Raw genomic sequence first — 17,492 nt, forward strand, 5'->3', positions numbered from 1 at the left:
CAGGGCTCCCAAAGTGCTAAGATTACAGGTGTGAGCCACTACTCCTGGCCTAGGAGGTCACTGTGATACCTGTTTGAAGGGAATGGGCCCTGCACAGGGCAGAGACTGTGACTGGAGCCCTCTCTTCCCTTCCCATCTATGACTTTCACTGGCCTTGCCCAGTTTTCTCCACTTCCATTTTTTTAAAGAGACAAGGTCTCACTCTGTTGTCCAGGCTAGAATGCAGTGTCATTATCATAGCTCACTGCAGCTGTCACTCCTGGGAGAAAGTGATCCTCTCACCTCAGCCTTATGACTATCTGGGACTATATGCATGTACCACCATGCCAGGCTAATTATTTGTTTTATTATTGGGTAGAGATGGGGTCTCTCTGTGTTGCCCAGGCTGATCTCGAACTCCTGAACTCAAACATCCTCGCACCTTGCCCTTCCAAAGTTCTGAGGTTACAGGCCACCCTGTCCTGCCTCTCCAGTCCCTGACTATCCCCACTGACCAGTCCCAAAAGCTCAGATACAGGGAGCCAGGCTGGAGAAGGAAACACTCAGCAGTCTCCTCTCACACTCACTTTATTTGGGAGCAGGCGCTGAAGGACCTAGGCCTGCTGTTCCTGCAGTACCGCCTGCACCTGGAAGATCTCTCAGTCAACACTGGAGCACGCAGGGCTGCTCAGGGCACCATACTGCTCCATGCTGTGCTCATAGACCCACACTCAGCTCATCTTGCTCAAGAACAGGAGGCTCAGGAGAGAGGAAGAGGTGGGACAGGGCACCAGGCCACCCCAGCCTCCAGGCACCCAGGCTCACCTTCTAGGAGGCAGTGTGGGCAAGTGGGCCATACCTGGTGGTCTGCAGCTCTTGCAGAGACAGCTTTGTCTCAGCCATGAACACGGCTTTCCTAGAGGCCTCATGGGCCTGGTGGAATGGCATGTGGGTGCCAGGGAAGAAGGTGGTACTGAAGCAGTTTCCTCCATGCCCTTATCTGCCTCCATTGCCTGTACCCCTTCCTTTTTTTTTTGATACAAAGTCTTGCTCTGTCACCCAGGCTGGAGGGCAGTGGGGCAATCTCATCTCACTGCAACCTCTACCTTCCAGGTTCAAGAGATTCTCCTGCCTCAGCTTCCTGAGTAGCTGGGATTACAGGAGTGTGCCACCATGTCTGGCTAATTTTTGTATTTTTAGTAGAGATGAGGTTTCACCATGTTGACCAGGCTGGTCTCAAACTCCTGGCCTCAAGTGGCCCACCTGCCTAAGCCTCCCACAGTGCTGGGATTACACGTGTGAGCCACCAGACCTGGCCCCCTATGCCCCTTCCTGAGCTCCATGCCCTCTGGCAGACACCGTATCTCCTTATCCTCCCTCTGGCTGCTACACACTCACCCTTTTGTGGACCAGGTAGTATGTGAGTTCAGTGGCCAGTGTGTTGGGGTTGAGAGCCTGTCCCATGTTCTCTTTGTGAATCTGGGGATGCAGGTGTGTGAGTAATGAGCCATGGAGACCCTGGGGTCTGAAGCTTCGGGCCCAGGATCTGCCCCTCTGACAGAACGTTCCTGTCTTGGGCAGATCCTCTGTTACCCACTCAGATCTGTCTCTCTCAGCTTAAACCGTCTTCTCATAATTATTGATAGTATTAAGTGTGCCATTAATGCTTACTGGCCTGTATATTTTACTGGCCTTTTTATTTTCAGAGTCCTTATCTTTAGCGTGCATCAGAAGTTCCTGGAGGATTTGTTTTCTTTTTCAGGACACAGGGTCTTGCTCTGTTGCCCAGGCTGGAGTGCAGTGGCCGTCATATCTCACCGGAGCCTGGGCCTACCTAGCTCAAGTGATCTTCTAGCCTCGGCCTTCCAAGTAGCTGAGACTACAGGTGCACATGCCACTGTGCCCAGATAATTTGTTGTTGTTGTTGTTTTGGACTATTTTTTGAGATGGAGTCTTGCTATGTCACCAGGCTGGAGTGCAGTGGCACCATCTTGGCGTACTGCAACCTCTGCCTCCCAGGTTCAAACAATTCTCCTGCCTCAGCCTTCCAAGTAGCTGGGACTACAGGCGTGTGTCATCATACCTAGCTAGCATTTTTTTGTATTTTTACTGGAGATGGGGTTTCACCACATTGGCCAGAATGGTCTTGATCTCTTGACCCTATGATCCACCTGTATTGGCTTCCCCAATGTGTTGGGATTACAGGTGTGAGACACAACATCAGGCCTGTTTTGGGCTTTTGTTTTGGGCTTTTTTTTTTTTTTTTGAAACAGGTTCTTGCTCTGTCACCCAGGTTAGAGTGTAATGGTGCAATCATGGTTCTCTGCATCCTTGACCTCTTAGGCTCAAGGGATCCTCCCACATCAGTCTTCTGAGTGGCTGGGACCACAGGTACACACCATCATGACTGGCTAATTTAATTTTAGAGACAGGGTTTCACTACATTGCTCAGGCTGGGTTTCAACTCCTGGGCTCAAGCAATGCTCCTGCCTCAGTCTCTCAAAGTGCTGGGATTACAAGCATGAGCCACCAGGTCTAGTGACTAGAGAATTTATTAAAAATACAAATTGCGGCCGGGCGCGGTGGCTCACGCCTGTAATCCCAGCACTTTGGGAGGCCGAGGCGGGTGGATCACGAGGTCAAGAGATCGAGACCATCCTGGTCAACATGGTGAAACCCCGTCTCTACTAATACAAAAAATTAGCTGGGCACGGTGGCGCGTGCCTGTAATCCCAGCTACTCAGGAGGCTGAGGCAGAAGAATTGCCTGAACCCAGGAGGCGGAGGTTGCGGTGAGCCGAGATCGCGCCATTGCACTCCAGCCTGGGTATCAAGAGCGAAACTCCGTCTCAAAAAAAAAAAAATACAAATTGCTGGGGACCACCCCCAGAGTCTCTAATCCAGCCATCTGGAGTGGGGCCTCACATTGCATTTCTCAGGAGTTCTTAGGTGATGCTGGTGCTGCTAGTTGGGGTACTAGCTCTGAGAAACATTGCTTTTTTTCCCCTCCTTTTGAGATGGAGTCTTGCTTTGTCAAACAGGTTGTAGTGCAGTGGCACAATCTCCACTCACTGCAATCTCCATTGCCCAGGTTCAAGCAATTCTCCTGCCTCAGCCTCCTGAGTAGCTGGGATTACAGTTGTGTGCCACCATGCCCAGCTAATTTTTATATTTTTTGGTAGAGATGAGGTTTTGCTGTGTTGGCCAGGCTGGTCTCAAACTCCTGACCTTAAGTGATCTGCCCACCTTAGCCTCCCAAAGTGATGGGATTACAGGCATAGTCTCCCATCCCAGCCAAGAAACACTGATTTCAAGTCACATCCTGAAATATATGGTAAGGAAATGATGTGATGAGGAGAATTTGCTTCAAAATAATAATGGGGTGAAGGAGTGGGGGAGGGCTGTGGGTAAAGACAACTGGAGCCAGAATGACCATGAGTTGATTATTGTTGAAGTTGGGTGTCAGTACATAGGATTTATTATGCATTCTCTACCTGTTATATACAGAAATTTCCCATAATAATTGATTTTAAAAGAAATCAGCTAGGCAAAAAGGCTCATGCCTGTAAGCCCCACATTTTTGGAGATGAAGGTGGAAGACAGGCTTGGGGCCAGGAGTTTGAGACCAACCTGGTCCACATAGGGAGACCCTGTCTCTACAAAAAATAAAAGAATTAGCCAGGTGTGGTGGTGCACACCTGTAGTCCCAGCTACTCCAGAGACTGAGGTGTGAGGATTGCTTGAGCCTAGGGGTTTGAGACTGCAGTGAGCTACAACCACATCACTGCATTCCAGCCTGGGTGAAAGAGAGAGACCCTGTCTCTAAAAAATAATGGTTTTAGATATTTAATTTATTATATATTTGAAGATAGAATTTCACCCTGTTGTCCAGGCTGGTGTGCAGTGGCATGATCTCGGCTCACTGCAATTTCCATCTCCCAGGTTCAAGCCATTCTCCTAGCTCAGCCTCCTGAGTATTTGGGATTACAGACGTGGTCCTCCATGTCCTGCTAATTTTTGTATTTTTAGTAGAGACATGGTTACACCACGTTGGCCAGGCTGGTCTCAAACCCGTGACCTCAAGTGATCCATTCGCCTTCGCCTCCCAAAGTGTGGGATTCCCTCTCCTGTTCCCTAGGAACAGGAGTGAGCACACCTCTCCTTCCCTGTCCCAGGTCCTCCAGCCCCACCTCATCTCCTTCCAAGGCCACCCTCCTGGCATGCCCACCCCAGTGCCTGGAACCTAGGGGAGGAGAGGCAGGTGGGTGGTGTCTTGCCTGCAGCATAGAGACATCAGTGGCCACCTGGAGCACAGCACTCATTGTGTCCGACAGTTAAACATAGCTTTCTTGTCTTCCTGGGAGGCACACTGCAGGAGATGAGGGCCTAGCAGTAGCCCCCTGGCACCCAGGGTCCCTGCAGTCCTACCCTCAACTGAGGCATCCCCACTGCCTTCCATGAGAAGAACACTCAGTACCCCAACAAAGGAAGGACAGAGAGCTCTAAAGGCAGCCATGAATGGGGCTGAGTGCACAGGATGGGAGGATGTATGGCAATCCCAGGGGGCCCCTGCCTGGGTGTACCAGAACCCTGAGATCTGGCACATGGTGTGTAGGCAGGTGAGACCCCCCCACCATCCCCAGTCTTGAACCTGTAAATATTTATTGGACATGCTGGGAAGTCCCTTGAGGGTGATCAGGAGCCCGGCACAATGTGGGGAAAGGGAGGCACAGGGTCTGAATCCAGGATCCTGCCCCCTGGCCACCCCTCATCAGCCCCACCCCTTTCCCTGCCCTGCTCACCTGCCCAAAAACACACCCCACATTGCTCCAGATCACCTCCAAGCTGTGGAGTTTTTTTTTTTTTTTTTTTTCCCTGGGGCATCAGTCTGCTTTTGGTGCTAGGGACAGAAGTGCAGGCACTGAAGGGACTGGACCCTTAGCTGGTCCAGCAGCGCACTAGCCAGGTCTGACAGAGGGGTAGGGCAGGGAGGAAGGAAGCCATGCCCAAGGTGGGTGGGGAACACAGAGTCCTGGAGGGGCAGGTGGACGTGGCAGTGTGGGGCTTACCTGTAGGCATCTGAGAGCTACATGAAGCTGAATTACTTGATGCTGTAGAGGATGAGGTCCTTGGCCATCCTGCTGAGGTGGGTCATGCAGAGTGAAACCCAGAATAGGAACTTGGCTGGGAGGGAGAAAAGGTTTCCAGTCACCAGGCCTCTTCCATCCCCACCCAGCCTGACCATACAGTGGGTGGGAGAAGGTTAGGTGGTGGGGGGACCTGGCTAAATTTTTTTTGAGACATAGTCTCGTTCTGTCATCAGACTGGAGTGCAGTGGTGAGATCTTGGCTCACTGCAGTCTCTGCTTCCCAGGTTCAAATGATTCTCCCACCTCACCTTCTGGATTAGCTGGGACTACAGGTGCCCACCACCATGCCTGTGGGGATCCCCCACCAGCGTAGAGGCCCCTCCGTGTCTCCGCCATGACGGGGTTTGAGCCCAGACACGTCTCTCTCCACTGGGTGCAGTCGAGTGAGGTGGCTACAGGAAGACGTGGGAAATGTTAAGCTTGCAGAGAGTCACTCTCAGTTCACTGCTTCTAAGGCATGACTGAAGTAATGCCAGATTATTGTTTTTCTCCTGAAGTCAATGTTCTGGGCTAGTTCTATGACTCTATTTACCCGTAGTCACAGAAGCATTGAGATCATTCACTTAATCACTACAAAATTTTTCCCCTCCTGATTTATTGCTTGCCCACCTGTCTTAACGTCATTTTCTGTAACAATGGATAAGAGGATAAGAATCTTTTGTGACCTTTAGGTAAACTTGTATGTTGTCCCCTTCCTTGGTTATTTTGTACTTTCCTTGGTTACTTTGTAACTTTCTGTTCTTTCCCTCTGATAATGATTCTGTAAGAAGACTGACGTCAGCCACTGTATGTAAAATCATATATAAGAACATGTGCACAAAGAATAAATCGCTGATCTGAGCATATCTCTTATCAGACCTCCAGACCCATTTCTCTTCTCTTCCGCGCACTCTCTCTTCCAGGTATTAGGACCCTCTTGCTGGTCAAGAGATCCTTGGCAGAAGTGCCGATCTCACGGCCAACAACATCTGGCGCCCAACGCCGTGGGGCCTGGACACGAGAGACTACAGTGACGCTCAATTCAATTAACAGTGAAGGGCCGGCAGTTCAGTAAGTGAGTTTTTGGTTACTTTTAATCTTGTAAATATAAGCTGTTGATTTTATTATCAATCTGGAGTAAAACTATGGGAAACATTGAGTCTAAGGAACATAATATGTTTATTCAGTTGTTGCATTCTATGATTAAGTCTCATGGTCATAATGTTAAGCAGAAAACTGTGGAGGAATTTGTGCACATTGTTCGTGAAATTTGCCCTTGGGCTCCTGAAGGTGGTTTTCTTGATGAAGCTGCTTGGCTTGCTATAGGTGAAAAGATTGATCAATTTTGTGCCCACAATGAGTCTTTGCCTCAGTCAGCTGTTTTACTTTCTGTTTGGCCAAAATTGCGTGATTGTGTTTGTCCTTGCAAACCTCCTGCTGCTACTGCTCCTTCGTATACTTCCATGCCTGATGTTTCTACATCTTTTTCTGTTCCCCCTCCACCTGAGCCTCATACTCTCCCCGATCCTGATATCCCGCCGCTTCCTGATGTTGAAACTCTTTCAGAAGTTCTAATTGACACCACACAACAGCAGACACTGCCTCTATGCTTGTTAAGCAGTTGGCTTTTGAAAATGCAAACGCTGCCTGTCAGGCTGCTATTAGACCTTGGCGCCACAAGGTGGATCTCCAAGGTTACATTCGCCTGTGTGCTGATATTGGACCCGCTTACCAACAGGGTCTGGCCATGGCTGCAGCTCAGGCCGGTATGACTGTTACTACTTTTCTTAAACAAAAATCTAATCAGACCAAACCTAATCTGAAATGTTTCCGCTGTGGTGGTCTCGGACATTTTGCTAAGTCATGTAAAGCACCTGTCCAGCCCTCTCCGCCGCTTTTGTCATTGCTGGCTCCTCCCACGCCTGCAAAGCCATCTCCCCGGCAACCAGGGGAATGCCCACGTTGCCACCGTGGTAATCATTGGGCTAATGAGTGTCACTCTAAACGTGATGCTCAGGGTAACCCACTGCAACCACGTTCGGGAAACTCCCAGAGGGGGCTGCCCCGGCCCCCTCAACAACTCGGGCAATCCCACATTCCCCAAAATCCATTTCTCAGCTCTTCCGAGCAACCCCAAACAGTGCCGGACTTGACATCTGTCCCTCCGCCACTCAAATATTAACTCCTGATATGGGACCACAGGCCATCCCCACTGGTGTTTTTGGCCCTTTACCTCCTAATCATGTTGGTCTTGTCTTAGGATGCAGCAGTTTCTCCTTAAAAGGTCTTCAAGTTCTCCCTGGTGTTATTGATTCTGACTATACAGGTGAAATCAAAGTCATGATTTGGTCTCCCACAGGTGTTTATACACTTGCCCCTGATCAACCCTTTGCTCAGTTGTTGCTCATACCTGTTAATTTGCAAATTGGCTCGCCACTTGTAAATGACTCCAGAGGAGATCGTGGTTTTGGATCTTCCTCTTATGCTTATTGGATACAATCAATTTCTGCCACTAGGCCTGAATTGTGTCTTACAATTAATGGAAAATCTTTCAAAGGTCTTTTGGATACTGGAGCTGATGTCTCTGTTATCTCTTCTAAGTTCTGGCCTTCTTCTTGGCCAGCCACCCCTACCATGACAGCCCTACAAGGTATAGGAATGAGTAATCATCCCTTGCAATCTGCTGATCTGCTTTCCTGGACAGATCATGAGGGCCATTCTGGCTCCTTTCGCCCGTACATTGTCACTGGCATTCCTCTTAACCTCTGGGGCCGTGATGTCCTGGAGGCTATGGGGACTCATTTGGTTACTGGTGGTAAAGCTTTAAATATGATGTTACAGCAAGGTTATCAGCCTTCTAAAGGACTAGGAAAATATTTGCAGGGAATGCCTGAGCCGCTTTCCTTGTCACAAAAAACCGATCGTTCTGGACTAGGTTATTTTTCCAAGGGACCACTGTAATTCCCGATGCTCATGCTGATGCCATCACATGGAAATCTGATGTCCCAGTGTGGGTAGAACAGTGGCCCCTGTCCTCTGAAAAGATTTCTGCAGCCCGTGAGTTGGTTCGGGAACAACTTGCTGCCGGACATATTCGTCCTACTAACAGTCCTTGGAACTCTCCTGTTTTTGTCATAAAGAAAAAATCTGGTAAATGGCGTTTATTACAAGACCTTAGAAAAGTTAATGAAACTATGGAAATTATGGGACCTTTACAACCTGGTTTGCCTTCTCCTGTTGTTGTTCCGCAACACTGGCATTTGATAGTCATTGATTTAAAGGACTGCTTTTTTACTATTCCATTGTCACCTGCTGATTGCAAACGCTTTGCTTTTAGTATTCCATCAACTAATTTTGAACGCCCTTATGATCAATATGAGTGGGTCGTTCTTCCACAAGGCATGGCAAACAGTCCTACATTATGCCAGTCTTATGTTGCTAAAGCTATTTTTCCTGTTCGCCAGGATTTCCCTGACGTGCTCCTTTTACATTACATGGATGATTTATTATTAGCAGCTCCCACAGAGATACTGTTGTCTAAAGCATTTTTCTCCTTACAGCAATGCCTTGACAAAGCTCATCTTGTCATTGCCCCTGATAAAATTCAGACTGTTACTCCCTACCATTATCTTGGCCGCTTAATTGAACACAACCATGTGTCCTTTAAAACTCCCATTTTGTCCACGGCTAATCTTAAAACCTTGAATGATTTCCAAAAATTTTTGGGTGATATCAATTGGATTCGTCCTAGTTTAAAATTAACTACTGGTCAGTTGAAGCCTTTATTTGATATCCTGAAAGGCTCTTCTAATCCAACCTCTCCCAGGTCTTTGTCTCCTGAAGCCTCAGAAGCTTTACAGTTGGTTCATCACGCTCTATCACAACAAAAGCTGTCTAGAATTAAAAATGATGCTGCATGGTCTTATTGTGTGCTACGCACTGCCTATACTCCTACTGGTGTTTTCTGGCAACAAGGAGTTTTGAAATGGATGCATCTTCCTGCCACCCGATCTAAAGTTATTTCCCCTTATTATGATCTTGTGGCTATTTTAATCACCAAAGGCAGACAGCGTGCTCTTACTCTGTTTGGATTTGAACCACCTACCATTATTGTTCCCTATTCCACTGCACAGCAGCAGTGGCTTTGGCAATTTTGTGACTCTTGGCAATTAGCATTTGCAGGTTATCCTGGTCAGATCTCCTGTCATTATCCAGCTGACAAGATTTTACATTTTTATTCACAATGCTCTCTCATTTTCCCTCAAAATTGTGTAAAAACTCCTCTGCCTTCTGCAGCATTGGCTTTCACCGATGGCTCATCCACAGGTCTCGCTGCTGGCACCATTAACCAACAGCCTTTTTCTTTTCAGACCAAAGAAACCTCTGCCCAGCGTGTGGAATTGCTTGCTGTTCAGCACGTCCTTACTAATTGTGATGTACCTTTAAATTTATATTCTGACAGTCAATATGTAGTTAATTTGGTTCAACATCTTGAAACTGCTCCCCTTTCTCTTTCAGACTCCTCTTCCATAATTCATCTTCTTCTTCCTTTACAGCAAGTTATCCGTCGCCGTCTTTCCCCATTTTTTATTGGACATATCAGAGCTCATTCTTTCCTTCCAGGACCTCTGGCTGAAGGAAACGCCTTTGCTGACCAACTTACTCAACAAGTTTTTCCTGTTTTAACATCGGTTCAGCAAGCACAGGCCTCTCATACACTTCATCATCAAAATGCTCGCAGTCTCAGGTTACAGTTCAAGATTACCAGAGAACAAGCTCGACACATAGTTAAATCTTTTGTGGCTTGTGCTCCACACTTGCCTGTTACTCATCATTTAGGAATTAACCCTCGAGGTCTCCTGCCTGCTCATATTTTTCAAATGGATGTTACTCATTTTTCTCCCTTTGGTAAATTGCAATATGTTCATGTTACCATTGACACTTATTCTCATTTTGCTGTTGCTTCTGCACATACAGGTGAAGCTGTTAGAGATGTTGTTGCTCATTGCCTACGAGTTTTTTCTATTCTAGGTGTTCCAAAAATCTTAAAGACAGATAATGGACCAGCTTATGTTAGCAAAGCTTTTGCTTCCTTTTGTTCTCAATTTCAGATCTCTCACCGAACGGGCATTCCTTACAATCCTCAGGGTCAAGGAATCGTGGAACGTTTCCACTCTGTTTTAAAAACTCTTTTACAGAAATTACAACATGACCCTTCTTCTGCCCTTTTGCTTAAGTCTCCTCACAACAGATTGAACCATGCCCTGTATGTTCTCAACTTTTTAACTTTAGATACTGAAGGCCGTTCATCAGCTGATCGCTTTTGGCATCCCCAAAACAAACCTACTCCTGAGGTTTTGTGGAAAGACTCTCTCTCTAACCAATGGCATGGGCCTGATCCCGTCCTCATATGGGGATGAGGACATGTTTGTGTTTTCCCCAGGTCCGCTGAATCTCCTGTCTGGGTTCCTGAATGTCTTGTCAACCATGCCCCCTCGCAACTCTCCACGAAGCCTCATCCCCCGCTTTCGCCGTCTTCATGTGACAACGCCTCAGAATAACTCCAGTCACCTTCGCAGACAACGCTGTAGACGTCGCCCCGACTCTCCAACGCCTCATCGTGCAGTGTCCCTTCCCACCTGGAATCAAATACGCCGTCTCAGCGCTGAAGCCTCCCGCCTCATTCGTGAACAAGGACAGTCTCGTACTCCTTCTAATTTTTTTTTGGCTATGTTGGCTATTCTGTCATGTCAAACCATTACTCCAGTTCAAGCTCAGGCTCAACCGTTGCCTGATTCTCAGGTTCTTTGGGCCTATGTTCCCGATCCCCCAGTTCTTCGCCCGGTCACTTGGAATAATCCTTCTTTCTCTGTTTACCTCAATGATACCTCTGTTTTTGGACTTCCCTCTTCTACTCATATTATTCCTCAATCTTCTCCCTACTCTTATGTAGCTCAAGCTGCCAGTCCTCCCATGTGTTTTCATGCCCCTGCTTATTCAGACACTGCTTTTCCAGACCTTCCTAGATTCTCTCCCTTACCTGTTACCCCTTTCAAAACCTCTCCTTACTGCTTTCATTTGGATTTTAAACAACTTACTACCTACGAAGGTCCTTCTGATTTACTCCCTGGTGAAAACGATTTCTCTCGAAATTGGTATTTGTTTTATTATGCCATTAAGGAATCCTGAAATCTTACTTCTCCTCATTTCCCTGGTAAGGATAGACCTCGTTGCTACCCTACTAATCACTCTTTTGATTCCTTTCCTCCATGGAGAACCTGTTACACAGTCCATCAAGCTGTACGGTATACCTTGTCTTCTGGTTTTACTTTATATGATTGGTCTGTTCCCTTTCCTCTTAATAACTTTGCTCCTCATTACCATGTCCCCGGTGGTTGGAGCACTCCCCTTGTCTCCACTCCCTCTGGTCGACTATTCCCTTCTCTTTGGCGACTCTTTCCTGCTTTGGTGCCTGCTTATTACAAAGTTGGCTCTCGTAGCCCTACATATGTCCCTTCATCTTCTCCTTATCACCGTCATTATGTTAAAGCTTGTGTTGCTGCTCCTTATGCTCTTCTTTATGGTTCTATCAATATTACTTTTACCTCTGGACAATACTTTATTTCTTGTTCCTCCTGTACTCTTACCAATTGTTTGGATTCCTCAGTTTTTCCTACACCCACTATTCTTGTTGTTCATCAACCGCCTTATGTTATGCTCCCTGTTAATATTTCTGGTCCCTGGTATGAAGAACTCAGTCTTCAAATCCTCCACCAAATGCGGGACCTCCTTCTTCGCCCTAAATGCTTCATTGGTTTACTTGTTACTGGTATTCTAGCTATTGTTTCTATTGTTGCCACTGCTGCCACAGCAGCTGTTGGCCTTGCTCATAGTGTTCAAACTGCTACTTATGTTAATCACCTTGCCCAAAATATTTCTGTTTCCATGGGTACTCAAATGGATATTGATAAAAAACTAGAAGTTAAACTTAATGCTTTAAAACAAACTGTTACTTTATTGGGTGACAAAGTGTACAACATTCAATCCCGTCTACTGTTACGTTGTCATGTTGATTTTAAGTATATCTGTGTTACCAATACCCCTTACAATGATACTCAATGGCAATGGCCTTTAGTTAAGGCTCACTTACAAGGTATTTGGAGTCATAATAACTTGTCCCTTGATATTCTCAAGCTTCAACAACAAATTCATGCTATTGACTTCTCACGCCAAGTGCTTCCACGGGATGATACTGTTGCCCGTAACATTGTTAACACTTTGTTTTCCTGGACACGTGGTTTTTCACCTGCCATCCTTCTCAAGCATCATAGCTGTTGGCGGCTGTGTCCTTCTGCTTCTCATTTTTCTGCCCTTCCTGTTCCGCCTTGTGTTCTCCTCCATCCAGAAATTGCAGTTCAAACTATTTGAACTCAATTTTAAAAAATAAAAATGGAGGAGATGTGGGGATCCCCCACCAGCGTAGAGGCCCCTCCGTGTCTCCGCCATGACGGGGTTTGAGCCCAGACACGTCTCTCTCCACTGGGTGCAGTCGAGTGAGGTGGCTACAGGAAGACGTGGGAAATGTTAAGCTTGCAGAGAGTCACTCTCAGTTCACTGCTTCTAAGGCATGACTGAAGTAATGCCAGATTATTGTTTTTCTCCTGAAGTCAATGTTCTGGGCTAGTTCTATGACTCTATTTACCCGTAGTCACAGAAGCATTGAGATCATTCACTTAATCACTACAAAATTTTTCCCCTCCTGATTTATTGCTTGCCCACCTGTCTTAACGTCATTTTCTGTAACAATGGATAAGAGGATAAGAATCTTTTGTGACCTTTAGGTAAACTTGTATGTTGTCCCCTTCCTTGGTTATTTTGTACTTTCCTTGGTTACTTTGTAACTTTCTGTTCTTTCCCTCTGATAATGATTCTGTAAGAAGACTGACGTCAGCCACTGTATGTAAAATCATATATAAGAACATGTGCACAAAGAATAAATCGCTGATCTGAGCATATCTCTTATCAGACCTCCAGACCCATTTCTCTTCTCTTCCGCGCACTCTCTCTTCCAGGTATTAGGACCCTCTTGCTGGTCAAGAGATCCTTGGCAGAAGTGCCGATCTCACGGCCAACAACACATGCCCAGCTAATTTTTGTATTTTTAGTAGAGACAGGCTTTCAACATGTTGACCAGGGTGGTCTTGATTTCCTGACCTCATGATCTGCCTGCCTTGGCCTCCCAAATTTCTGGAATTAGGGGCATGAGCCACCATGCCTGACCTAAATTTTCATTTTTTTGTAAAGATGGGATCTTGCTATGTCACCCAGACTCGTCTGAAACTCCTGGGCTCAAGTAGTGTTCCTGTCCTGACCTCCCAAAGTTTGGGGATTACAAATGTGAGCCACTGCACCTTGCCTGTTTTTTGTTATTGTTGCTGTTTTAAATAAACCTGCTTTATTAAGTTATCATTCACATACAATTTACCAATTTATTCATTTATTTTTATTTTTTGAGGTGGAGTTTCACTCTTATTGTCAAGGCTGGAGTGCACTGGCATGATCTTGGCTCACTGCAGCCTCAGCCTCCTGGGTTCAAGTGATTCTCCTGCCTCAGCCTCCTGAGTATCTGAGATTACAGGTGCCTGCCACCACACCTGATTAAATTTTGTATTCTTATTAGAGATGAGGTTTTATTATGTTGGCATTATAGGCATGAGTGATTGTGCCCCACCTAATTTACCCATTTAAAGTTTACACTTTATTGTCCAACCATCACCACAACCAGCCTGACCATAGATTGGTGGGAGGAGACTGGAGAGACACTGGGCTGGGGGCAAAAGTGAGACACAGGGCAGGAGACTGGTTCCCCAAGACTCACCATGAAGTCACGACCACTGGTGGCACCCATGCTGTTGAGAGTGATGGCCCTAAAGTTGAGTTCTAGGGGGTGGCAGGAAGTGGGGCTGGGCTGGAGCACAGGGAGTGGCCTCCTCTCCCCCAACCTGGTTGCCCAGCCTCCTCCCCCTGGAAAAAGGATCAGGGCTGGTGGGGCGGGAGCTGGAGTGAGGGATCTTTTGCACAGTCCCAGGAGGGAGGCAGGAGCCCTGAGTCTTTTAGTACCAGGCAACACTGCCATGGGTGACCCGTGGCTTGGATGACCACAGCGCCCATAGGCAATGAATGAAGGTTTCATCAGGAGCCACAGGCCCCTCTCCTCTGGTCTCAGGTGTGTCTGTGTGTCCTTGCAGGTGCTGAGGGTGACTCTCCCTGGGGAGGAGGGGCAGGGTATCTCACCTGCTCCGAGCAGCTCTAGGTCCACACCCAGGGGATTGCCTGCAATAGCCCCACTGCAGGGACAGGGATTCGTGGTGACCAGGGCTTCTGGCAGGCAGCCCTGACACACACACACACAACACAAACACACACAACACACACACACACACAAAAAAACCAAGTCCTTGTTGCCAGGGCAACCACTTGGAGCTCAGCTTCTTTCCTGGCCCAGTCCCCTTGGGTGCACAACACTTGTCCCCAACTGTCCCCAGAACACTTATCTCCAAGCACTAAGTAGCCTTGAGTGCAAGACACTTGTCTCCTGACACATGTCACCATATGTCAGGCTGAGGGCAGCAGGTTGGGCTTACCAGGAGTTCTGGCCCTGCTCAGACCCATTCACTGGCTTGAATGTCCCATCTTTGCGAGAGCTTGGACTCCATGCAGGGTCCCCCTCTGAGCAAATAACCTGACTTTCTGTCCCACTTTCCCTAAGGCTATGCAGCAGCCACCCCCAACCAGGCCCTAGTGGCAGTGGAGCCTCACCCACAACCCCAGGAGCAGGACACCAATCCCCTTCTGCACCTCCAGCAGCCACTCAGAGTCTTGGGTTAGAGCCATGGCACGACTGTGGGAAGCCAGGGACAGGAGGGTCAGGGCAGCTGGGGGTCCTCCCCTGTAGCAAGACCCCTGAATCTCACCTGGCTCACCTCAGAATCCAGTGGCTCCAGCAAATGTGTTGGGCCCTCTGCAGGTGGCTGTACCCCGGAAGTGGACGTCACATTCCCTGTGGGAGAGGAGGAACAGGGGCTTGGGTGCAGGCTTGGGCAAAGCCCGCCGGTGACTGACACTGGGACCCTGCAGGCCTGGGTCACCCCTGGAAAGAAGTGTTGCCCTGCAGCACTGCACCTGAATGAGGGATCCACTGATCTCTCAGTGATGAATTGCAATTAAGAGAAAGACCAGAAGTCGGGTCATGAGAACCAGTGGCTCCTCCTGACCTGTGGGACCTCGTGGGGTGAAGATTTGCCAGGAACACCTGAAGCCTGAGCCTCTGTCACTCAGAATCTCTGGGCAGGGTCTAGAACAGGGGAAGAAGCCTATTTTGGGTATGACTTGGCCATAGGAGGTTTCCAACCCCACAAATAGCTGGGGCTCATACAAGATCTCCTCCAGGCAGGTGAGACGCCCAACCCCTTGTTCATGTAGACAGAGCGGAGGCAGAGGTGCAGAGTGATGGTCCTGTTTTCTTGTTGTTTCGTTTTAAGGACAGGCTCTCATTCTGTTGCCCAGGCTGGAGTGCAGTGGCATGATCATAGCTCACTGCTACCTCAATCTCCTGGGCTCAAGGCATCCTCCTGTCTCAGCTTCCTGAGTAGCTTGGACTACAGGGATATGCCACCATGCCCAGACAATTTTTAATTTTTTGTAAAGATGGGTCTTGCTATGTTGCCCAGAGTGGTCTGAAACTCCTGGGTTCAAGCAATCCTGCCTTGGCCTCCCAAAGAGCTGGGATTACAAATGTGAGCCACCACACCTGGCCTGTTTTTTCTTTTGTTTTTGTTTCTGAGATGGAGTTTCACTCTTGTTGCTCAGGATGGAATGCAATCTCCCTGCAACCTCTGCCTCCTGGGTTCAAAAGATTATCCTGCTTTACCCTTCCAAGTAGATGGGATTACAGGTGCCCACCACCATCCCTGACTATTTTTTCTTTTGTATTTTTAGTTGAGATGGGTTTCACCATGTTGTTCAGGCTGGTTTCAAACTCCTGACCTCAGGTAATATACCCACCTCGGCCTCCCAAAGTGCTGGGATTACCGGCATGAGCCACCGTGCCCAGTCTGTTGTTGTTTTAAATAAACCAGCTTTTCTGAGATGTCAATCACATACAATTTTTTATTTTTTTGAGATGAAGTCTTGCTCTTTCACCCAGGCTGTAGTGCAATGATGTCATCTCCCCTTATCACAACCTCTGCCTTTTGGATTTAAGCAATTGTCCTGCCTCAGCTTCCTGAGCAGCTGGGATTACAGGCATGTGAAAACATGCTCAGCTAATTTTTTATATTTTTATTAGAGACAGCTTTTCACCATGTTGGCCAAGCTAGTCTCAAACTCCAGACCTCATGATCGGCCCATTTTGGCCTCCCAACGTGCTGGGATTACTGGCTTGAGCCACCGTACCTGGCCTCATTCACATACAATTTACCTATTTAAAGTTTACCTATTAGTGTACTACCATCACCAGAACCAATTTTAGAATGTTTGTTAGCCCATAAAGAAATTCTAAACTCAAGGTCAGGCACAGTGGCTGAAATCTATAATCCCTGCCCTTTTGGAGGCAAAAGGGAAAGATCATTTGAGGCTGGCAGTTTGAGACCAGCCTAAGCCACATCAAGAGACCTTTTTCTACATAAAAAAATTTAAAAAAAATGCTACAGTGGTCCTAGATACTCAGAAAGCTGAGGTTGGAGGATTATTTGAGTTCAGGAATTTGAGGCTGCAGGGAACTATTACTGAGCCACTGTACTCCAGCCTAGTTGCCAGAGCAAGACCTTATCTCTAAAGACAATTAAAAAGTTAAAAATTTAAAAATTAGGCCAGGCACAGTGGCATTTGCTTGTAATTGTAGCACTTTGGCAGGCTGAGGTGGTTGAATCACCTGGCTTAGGGGTTCAGGACCAACCTGGCCAAAATGGGAAAACCCATCTCTACTGAAGAAAATACAAAACTACTTGGGAAACTGAGGCACAAGAATCAATTGAACCTAGGAGGTGGAGTTGGCAGTTAGCTAAGATCACGCCACTGCACTCCAGACTAGGTGACAGAGCAAGACCCTCTCTCAAAAAAAAAAAAAAAAAAAAAAATTTAAGAAACCCTGAAGTCCTGTAATCCCAGCACTTTGGGAGGCCAAAGTGACTGGATCACTTGAGGTCAGGAGTTCAAGACCAGCCTGGCCAACATGGTGAAACCCTGTCTCTACTCAAAATAAAAAAAAATTAGCCAGGCGTGGTGGTACATTTGCAGTCCCAGCTACTCAGGATGCTGAGGCAGGAGAATCACTTAAACCCAGGAGGCAGAGGTTGCAGTGAGCTGAGATCATTCCACTGTACTCC

The 17,492-nt window shown here is 47.4% G+C and overlaps 1 pseudogene; it reads right to left on the bottom strand.

The window, feature by feature from the left end:
- Positions 1-593: 593 nt before the first annotated feature.
- On the bottom strand, positions 594-15,151 carry LOC105730968 (argininosuccinate lyase-like; annotated as a pseudogene).
- Between the last annotated feature and the right edge of the window lie 2,341 nt (positions 15,152-17,492).

Source organism: Aotus nancymaae, unplaced genomic scaffold, assembly GCF_030222135.1.
Source record: "Aotus nancymaae isolate 86718 unplaced genomic scaffold, 86718_ANA_hifiasm-v0.15.2.pri h1tg000020l, whole genome shotgun sequence".
Lineage (NCBI taxonomy): Eukaryota > Metazoa > Chordata > Mammalia > Primates > Aotidae > Aotus > Aotus nancymaae.